General features: G+C 39.5%; 1 pseudogene; it reads right to left on the bottom strand.

The window, feature by feature from the left end:
- Nucleotides 1-1,940: 1,940 nt before the first annotated feature.
- On the bottom strand, nt 1,941-2,639 carry LOC118615080 (annotated as a pseudogene).
- Between the last annotated feature and the right edge of the window lie 5,975 nt (nt 2,640-8,614).

The following is an 8,614-nucleotide window of genomic DNA, read 5'->3' on the forward strand; positions in this document are numbered from 1 at the left end:
TTATTCTAAGACACATGTTTTCACATTCTGCTATCTCTGAAACCAGTATGTGTCCTACGATTAATGATATATCATAGTTTAATTGGCTGTATTGTTTTCTGGTTAGTGGTACATAAAATAATGGTGTGTCATAGTTAATGATGTATTAGATTTAAAGATATAAAGTTATTCATTTGTAATATGAAGATAATAATTTGACATTGGAGTAATGTGAAATTTCAATGGTGAATTTTCTTTGCCAGTATGTAGTAGTGTGAATAACAAGCTTGGATAAGAATGGAAGTCTCTCTCTCTCTCTCATTCTCTCTCTCTCTCTTTTTTTTTTTTTTTTTTGAGAAAGTAGTTAAGATTTTATTACAGGAACAAGTAAGAGATATAAAGCATAGTAGAAGATACAAATAAATTAATTGTTATGATAATTTTAGACTCCATAGTTTCTCTATGAAAAAGCTAGTTACTTATGAGACAGGATATCTGAAAACTATAGGCATATGAGACAATGTTTAAGACAATGACTAAACATGTGCACAGTGAGGAGAAACGAAAAGACAGCCTCCACATTTCCTCTCCTAAGTAAGACATGCATGTGTTAAAGGTACGAGGCTCATTTTGGGGGGAAATGCCATTATATAGAAAAAAATTTTAATCTCCTCCCTTCTCTAGGGAAAAAAAGAAAGTTTCAGCCCCTGGGCTGAACAAGGAAGCCAAAAAGGCGATGCTATTTTTACATGAGCCTCGAGAGTATAATCTAACTGTAGTTACCATTTTATTTACTTTTAAAAAGTTTAGCGCTGAAAGGTCTGTATCAAACCAGTACACCAAATTTTCCCCCTTACAAAGTTTCAACCAAATAAGAATTAAATCAATCTCACTTTAAAGTGCAAGGAAGAATATGTAAGACTATTCTCTGTGACACATGAAAGAGAAGCCTCCCTCTTAACAGCATAGCCCCAAGAGTTACTACAGTAGAACTGGCTGCAGGAAAAGTGGTCCATTAGGTCTACTAAGAGGGCAGAGACAGTCCAGTTTCAACAAAGAAACCCTTGCCATGTCTGATTTTTTTTTTTTTTTTTTTTTTTTAGGCAAGGCAACCCTTGGTTGACCTCACAGATTACAAGGAACTTGTCAGCTTACAATCCCTTATTTTTTATTTTTATTTTTTTTACACCTACAGCACCTGGTCTTCCTAGGTGGTCTCTTATTCAAATACTAACTAGGCCTGACCCTGCTTAGCTTCTGAGATCAGACAGGATCGGACTTGTTTAGGATGTCATGGCTGTAGACCATGTCTGATTTTTAATTATACCCATATCTCAGTTAGATCTTGGGCATCTCTGACAAGGCCATGCAGTACCAACACAGGGTAAAAAGGGCCAAAATTGTGTAAATAGATGTCTAAACTTTTCCCTCTACTCCATGATTTGCCAATGCTCTTTAGGGTCATAGACAGTTGTAAAGGAATCAAGAAACCTGGCTTTTGGAACAACACAAATACTATTTAACTAATAAACAATGATTAAAGTTCTTATTTAGGATAAATTATATAAAAATAGATAATGGGATTCTCCCCCCTTCCCCTGCCATACCATTGCTAAAATTATTTAGTCTGATTTTAAATTAAAGCAATACAAAATGGCTTCTGTACAGTAGGACAAGCTTCGCATTAATGTTCCTCAAAAGCTAGTTATGTTTCCAGCTCTATTTTCAGTCTAACACATTTTTTAAAAAATGTATACCTTCCCTATGTCAGAGCCGAGGTAAAAGGGAACAAGACAGCCTCTATCCAGAATCCCCGGAATAGAAAGAACTCTAGAACTTAGTAGGCATTCAAGTTCGAGATTATGGGTCTGCACCAATTGTTTCTTCCATTCTGTCCCTGAGATATCAATCTTCTGGGACTTGAACATTGTTGTATCACCAGCCATTCAGGTGGCCCAGCTCTAAATCAGTTCTACTGGAGTGGGCTTCTGGGTGGCAAAACCTAAACCAGACTTCTGGAGGAGTCTTTGTTCAAAGAAGCTCCATTTATCTGATGAGTTTCTTTCTTATCCTCATTTTTAGAATTCATGGTGCTTGAATTGGGCTAGGCAAGGCTGTGGAAGAACCAGAAGTGTACCAATTTAGGGGAAGGTTGGGGATGCTACTTGGGGTAGACTGGGCTGATGCAGGTTGCTTCTATTCTTTTGTTATCTCTCCACCGTCTAGCTTTAGTGTGTGTCTTCTGCCCCTCAAAGCTACGTACTTGATCTCCTCTGTGGGAGGGCCCTTGCAGGGTGTGCAGCCAGCATCTCTCAGCCCTGCTTTTTGCTTAAACACTGAATGCTCTTCTGGGTCCGCTTTGTGATCAGGGAATTCATAATGACATGGTAACTCTAGGCTTCACCACTGGGATCTCATTCACACGGTCAGTACATAGGGAAGGGCATTGAGGCCTCTCCTTGGTCTGCCTTGGTAAGGTCCTGATACCTGTGCTCTGCAGTCACTAGGATGCTGCCTATGACAGATAGGAGTCATGGCATAGAGTCCTTGAGGGCATCATCATGGCTGGATGCCTGGCAGTACATCCTTATGGGAAGGGACATCTTGCCCAGAGGCCCACAAGGCTCAAGAATAGGTTCTTTGGGTTCTCTCAAAGCCATTAAAAACTGCAATACAGATGCTTTAACTATATAGAATTCCAGAGCTGAGTCCCTGCCACCGTACTGAAATGATGTGATGATCATGCTGACAAGGAACATCGTCAGCTTCTGCAAATTAGCAAATCTTCCCTGGAAAAGTCTATGGAAAGTTCTCTTTCTCTACCAAAATGGGGCTGCCTGCGGCCTGAGCTCTAGCACTAAAATGCTCCGAAGGCCCATGTCTGTTGGATATGGTGCAGTTGAACCCAAACCAGGGTGTACTGGACACTGAAAGTGTCCATGCATCAGGTGTTGATGGACAAATGCTGGCTGCCAGAAGTCTCGGGCTCCAGCATTAACTTTGCTCTTTAAGAACTAAGTGACATTGGACAAGACACAGTGTCTCTGAGCCTCAGTTTCCTTGTCTGAAAAATAAAAATAGAATACCTGCTGTATCTACTTCACAGGGTTCTTGTAACATCAAACAATCCTTGTTCTCATTGATTTTATGAAGCAGCAGAGGTATAAGTGTGTGAAATAAAAGAAAATACATGTGAAAAGATTTTTTAAAGTTTAAGGGGGCACACAAATGTAAAAATTTCTGTTTGTTACTTTTCGATAATAAGTACAGGCTGAAATATCACCATTTTCATGTTCAATTAAAGTCAACCGACATTTTTGAGGCCCTGCTTTTGCACATTGACCCTTTGGGAATGTTAAGTTACATGAATGCACTTTAAGTGTATAAAGCCATTTTTTTTGTGTGTGGTAAGCTTCCCAGCCCCCTAAGCAAAGATTTATAAAAAAGAATTAGAAATCAGTGTCATGGGCTACTGTGGCTTTCTCCCTAACATCCACATTTTGATTCTTGCCGATTCACCTTTCATAGGAAAAAAAATATGGGTCCCATAGCTCAGGGCTAGGAAGAACTAGAAGAACACAGGAGGAGAATGGAGGGTGAAGACAGAAGAGAATAAAAGGACCTGGGCATTGGAAAGAAGAAGAGATGATGTACAAGGAAAATCAATCCTTCCGATTATGGCATGATATAGAAACAAGGAACCAAACTATAAAAAAAAGTGGAGACCTCAGATTCAATCAATTGGATGCCAGGTGGACACAGCTTTTAAAAAATGAGGCTATTATCACTGAAGTTCATTTGACAGAGCTTACGTGTGAGAGTGAAGTGATGATCATTCTTGTCCACAATCATAAAATAAGGTGCCAGCGTGATTGATCACTCTGCTCTTCTAACACACCCCAACTTTAAGAAGCATCTATACATTTGGGTCTAACCCTTAAAAACTCTATGTCAACTTAGATTGACCTAGTCCCTGGCACATAGTAGGCATTCAATAAGTGTTTGATGAATAAATGAACTAAGAGAATATATACCTACTTACATTAATTTATGTTTTCATGGGGTTGAACAATTCGAGGCTGGAAAAGAATTCATTTCCCTTCTTACTCTTTTAAGAATTTCCTTAAACATGAGTCTCTCAGTTAAGATTCCTCCAGTTTATATAGATAACATAGTAATAGCTGGTAACTATTTGATGATTGCTGTTCTGGCACTGTGCTAAGAATTTCACATGATCTCAGTCAATCCTCAAAACATAAGTGAACACATAATTACCCCACCTAAAAGATGGGGAAAGTAAAACCTACGTACTTGATCTCCTCTGTGGGAGGGCCCTTGCAGGGTATGCAGCCAGCATCTCTCAGCCCTGCTTTTTGCTTAAAACACTGAATGCTCTTCTGGGTCTGCTTTGTGATCAGGGAATTCATGGTGACATGGTAGCTCTAGACTTCACCAATCACCACTGGGATCTCATTCACACTGTCAGTACCATAGGGCCACAGCAGGGGAGGGCTTACTGACCTCTTCTTAATGCACCTTAGCAAGGTCCTGATACCTGTGCTCTGGAATCACTGGGATAATGGGAGGTACTCAAAGAAAAGTTAAGTAACTTGCTAAAGGTCACACAACTAGTAAGTTGAGATCAGATTAATCAATTGCATAGGGTTTTCTTTAATAATTTTATTTTATCAGAAAGGGCACTAGGAAGTAGATTAAGAACCATAAGCATCCTTTTCCAATGGTTAAGGCCAGAAGAAAATTTACAGTGAGGGTAAGCTATCATTAAAACCTGAACACTTACCTATTGGCAGTGACCTCAAGAATAAATAGAATGGCTAGGGCAGAGGCTTTCAAATGCTTCTGATGGCTACCAAAGTTAAAAAATGCATTTTACATTCTAATACACACACACACACACACACACACACACACACACACACAATGTACATAACTAAAATAAAACTTTCACCAAGCACTAATGTTTACTGTCACTATGTATGGAGCATACTAATATTTTCCATTCCCTTTTCTTCTCTTTCCTTCCTTCGACTTCCCTTTCATTCTGCTCTGCTCCAATATTTTAAATGCTAGTTGGGATGCACTTAATTGACTTAACTCTACACTAATAGATTATGGTCTACAGTTTGAAAACCACTGAGCTAGAAAGCAATAAATGGAGTAGGAGCACAGACTTGTGATTCAGATAGCTCTGGGGCTTGAATTCTGGGCTCCTATTATGTTAACTGTGTGGGCCAAAGCAAGTTATATCTTTAATTTTTTCATTCATAAATGGGGATAATAATTCCTTAAAGCATTGTTGAGCAGGGTGAGCGAGGAACATAGGTACCTACCCTAGCACCTAGTGTGTCATATAGAAATATGGTGACAGCAGGGTTATGAAACATTTAGGAATGTAGATGGCTGGCCCTGGCACTAGGGAGCTCCATGAGCGTTGGTAAGTAATGTCTCTAAGCTTCTCTCTCAGTCATGTAATCTCTCTGAGCTTCAGTTTAGTCAACTGTAAAAAAATGAGAGAAAAAGTAGTACCTACTTCATAGGATTGTTTGAGAATTAAATGTGATAATGCATGCAAAACCCTTGAGACAGTGCCTACTGCTTAGTAATTGCTCAATAAATTATTGGCTATATTAGCTATTCAACATATATATCTCTTGTATCATCCAAGCACTTAGGGTTAGCCTGAAACTCCTTTGACTGGGTTACAATATCTATTTGGATAAGACAAACTCGGAATTGTGTGTGTGTGTGTGTGTGTGTGTGTGTGCACATGCACATGAGAAATCAGAATTGTTTACTTTGCTCGTCAGTATTTTCTAGAGGCCAAATCAGACTTGGCTGCAGGAAAGGAAATTATTTTAGTAAAGAAAGGTTAGGTCCAAATTGGATTCCCTTTCCTTGTTCTTCGAAAGTATTTTCACAAAATACAGTCTTTGGCTTGACATTAAAGGCCTATTTTCAGTGAGTAGACCAAAAAAAAAAAAAAAATTAATAAAGGAAAAAGAAAGAACATGACTCTACACAATAAGTAGTGGGAAGTGAGTTTAATTCTTTTGAGGTCAGCTAAAGAACTCTGGCATGGCCCTTTGCCTAAAACCTTAAACCTTCCAACCCATGTGAGGCAGACTCTAAGATGGCTCCTAATCATCAAAGCCTCTTGGTATTTATGCTCTGTGTATCCTCTCCTCCTCCTCCTGTTGAGTGTGGACTGGACTTAATGACTCATTTCTGACTAACAGGATAAGGTGGAAATCACAGTGTGACTCAGAGAATAGGTCATAAAAGGCAGTGTGACATCACCTCTCTGTCTTCTTGATCCCTTGCTCTGGGAGAAGCCAGCTGCCATGTTGTGAGAAGCCCCATGGAGAGGCCCATGTGATGAGGAAGTGAAGCCACTTGCCAATAGCCATGTAAGTGAGGTTGGAAGCTGATCCTGCAGCCCCCGTGAATGACTACAGCCCCAGGCTATAGTTTGTGAGTGCACCAGAGACCCTGAGCTAGAATACCCAGCTAAGCTGTTCCAAGATTCATGACCCTCAGAAACTATGAGATTGTGGGGGAAGGCACAAGGAAGATTCTCCCTGAAGGCAGAGGGGAAGCAGCAGCCATTTTGCAGTGCACACATGTCGCTAAATCACCTTGTTGGTGTGCAGCAGCAGCTGGGCCTATGCTTGTTCTACCTTCCCCTGCATCCTCCCTTAGCTTGCCTGACTTCTAGGCCAGGTGTGTATGTTTAGCTCTGTGATAAAGGGCTATGTCTTCTAAAGGATACTCTTATCATTGAGGTGAGAAACAAGAACAGAGAAGGTTCCAATCTTTCCTTGTGCTTGGGGTGCCAGCCTTTCTGAATGCCAGCCCCATGGACTTCGAGCTCCAGCTTCAGATATGGAGACAACAGCCTTATAGAGATGTCTTCACCAGCTCCCACAATTGTGTAAGCCAGTTCTCTGTGACAGACATGAGATAAAAGGTAAGCAGATGAAACAAGAAAGAGCATTTCAGCAGAGGGAATAGCATGAACAAAAACATGGAAGGGAAAAGGTAGTCAGTGCCATTGCTACTGACTAATCAGAATAAATGCTGGCACCAGCACTAACCAAGCAGAATGAATGGTGCTACCAGTATTGACTAATCAGGATGAATGGTAGCCCCCGGCATTGATCAATCAGAATGAATGTGGCTCATAGTGCCGAGCAGGTTACTGTAGGGCCCTGGTTGTGTCACCTTTAAGTACTGGATTGTGAAGACTTCCTGAAGAGAAGTCAGGATGGTTCTTGTGATGGTTAAGTACATTTGGGAGTGGTGGTGGGGTCTATCAAACACGTGCCTATTTATCAGCGGAAACAGAAATGTTTTAATATTTTAACAACTTGTACTACCATAATGATGCATTCCAAATGAATGCCAGCTCTGAGAAAAAAATATGTGGGGAATGTGCAATGAATAGCAAGTTTTCTAATATGACTGGAACATTGGCTGGCTTGGTATGTGGCTGTAGTTTTAAACCTCAGTTACTTACATCAATAAAATTGATGAAATTGATTTAACCTGTTGTATGTTATGTGGCCATAGTCAAAATATCTATTAAAACTATCCCATAGAGAAATGAAATTTAATCCAATTATAGAAGACTAGGACCTTAGTGGCAAGAGAGATTAGAAAACAGGAATTTTAGCCTCTGTTCTGCCATTGACACACTGTGACCTGAGCAAGTCACTTACCATGACTTGTTCTGGAGCCAGAAAGCAGTGACTTTACTTGGGTTTCTTCTCTATAATTTTCTGGATACCTGAAATATTTTTCTGTTTCTTAATATTATAGCAATTATGCCCTTCAACTCAGGAGTCGAGATCCATTTAACCCAAGAAACTTGCTCTGTATTTCATTGCCTCACCCCTCAACTTTAAGTCTGGTAATCAATTGATCCATTATTGCCCTGCTCTCTCTAGATAGCATCACAAGTGTGGTACAGAGAGAGATACAGGAAGAAGATGGAACTTGACTTAAGCCTTGCTACCAAGGTGTGATGGCTTTGTAATGTGTCAACTTGGCTAGGCTGAATTACATTCCTCAGAATTCCCTTTCTTCTCTATTTCTAGATGGGAGGCACAAGGGAGATTCTTTTTTGATTGCCTGGATCTCTCAGCAAATGATTTACAAGGTATTCCTTTTATATCCTGCAATGTCCCCTGGTACTTAGAACTCTGTATATAGTAGGTACCTAATAAATTCCTAAATTTCATATATCATTTTTATAAATTTTCCAGTTCCAAACAAAAGTCAAGCAGGACATTCTAAACTAAAATATTTAAAGGTTTTGGATAGTGTATAGCTCTGTGTTGTCATAGCCTTCTTTCCACTAGCATGAATAATTAAGAATAGAGTTGATCCCCCATGTGTTCATGCCCATAACAGTATTTGTGTGCATATAATAATGGTGTATAAATTTAACTTCCAATGAAAAGGAAGCTGTGTTCAATTATGAGTAAGAATGAGTACAAAGAGCATTTCAGCATCCTTAGAGCTACTAATATCTCTTAGATAAGCTCAAACTACCAGAAATTAATATTTGTCATTAAACATAAATTTATATCAATGAATAAAAAATAATATTTTC

Source organism: Rousettus aegyptiacus, unplaced genomic scaffold (genome assembly GCF_014176215.1).
Source record: "Rousettus aegyptiacus isolate mRouAeg1 unplaced genomic scaffold, mRouAeg1.p scaffold_m13_p_3, whole genome shotgun sequence".
Lineage (NCBI taxonomy): Eukaryota > Metazoa > Chordata > Mammalia > Chiroptera > Pteropodidae > Rousettus > Rousettus aegyptiacus.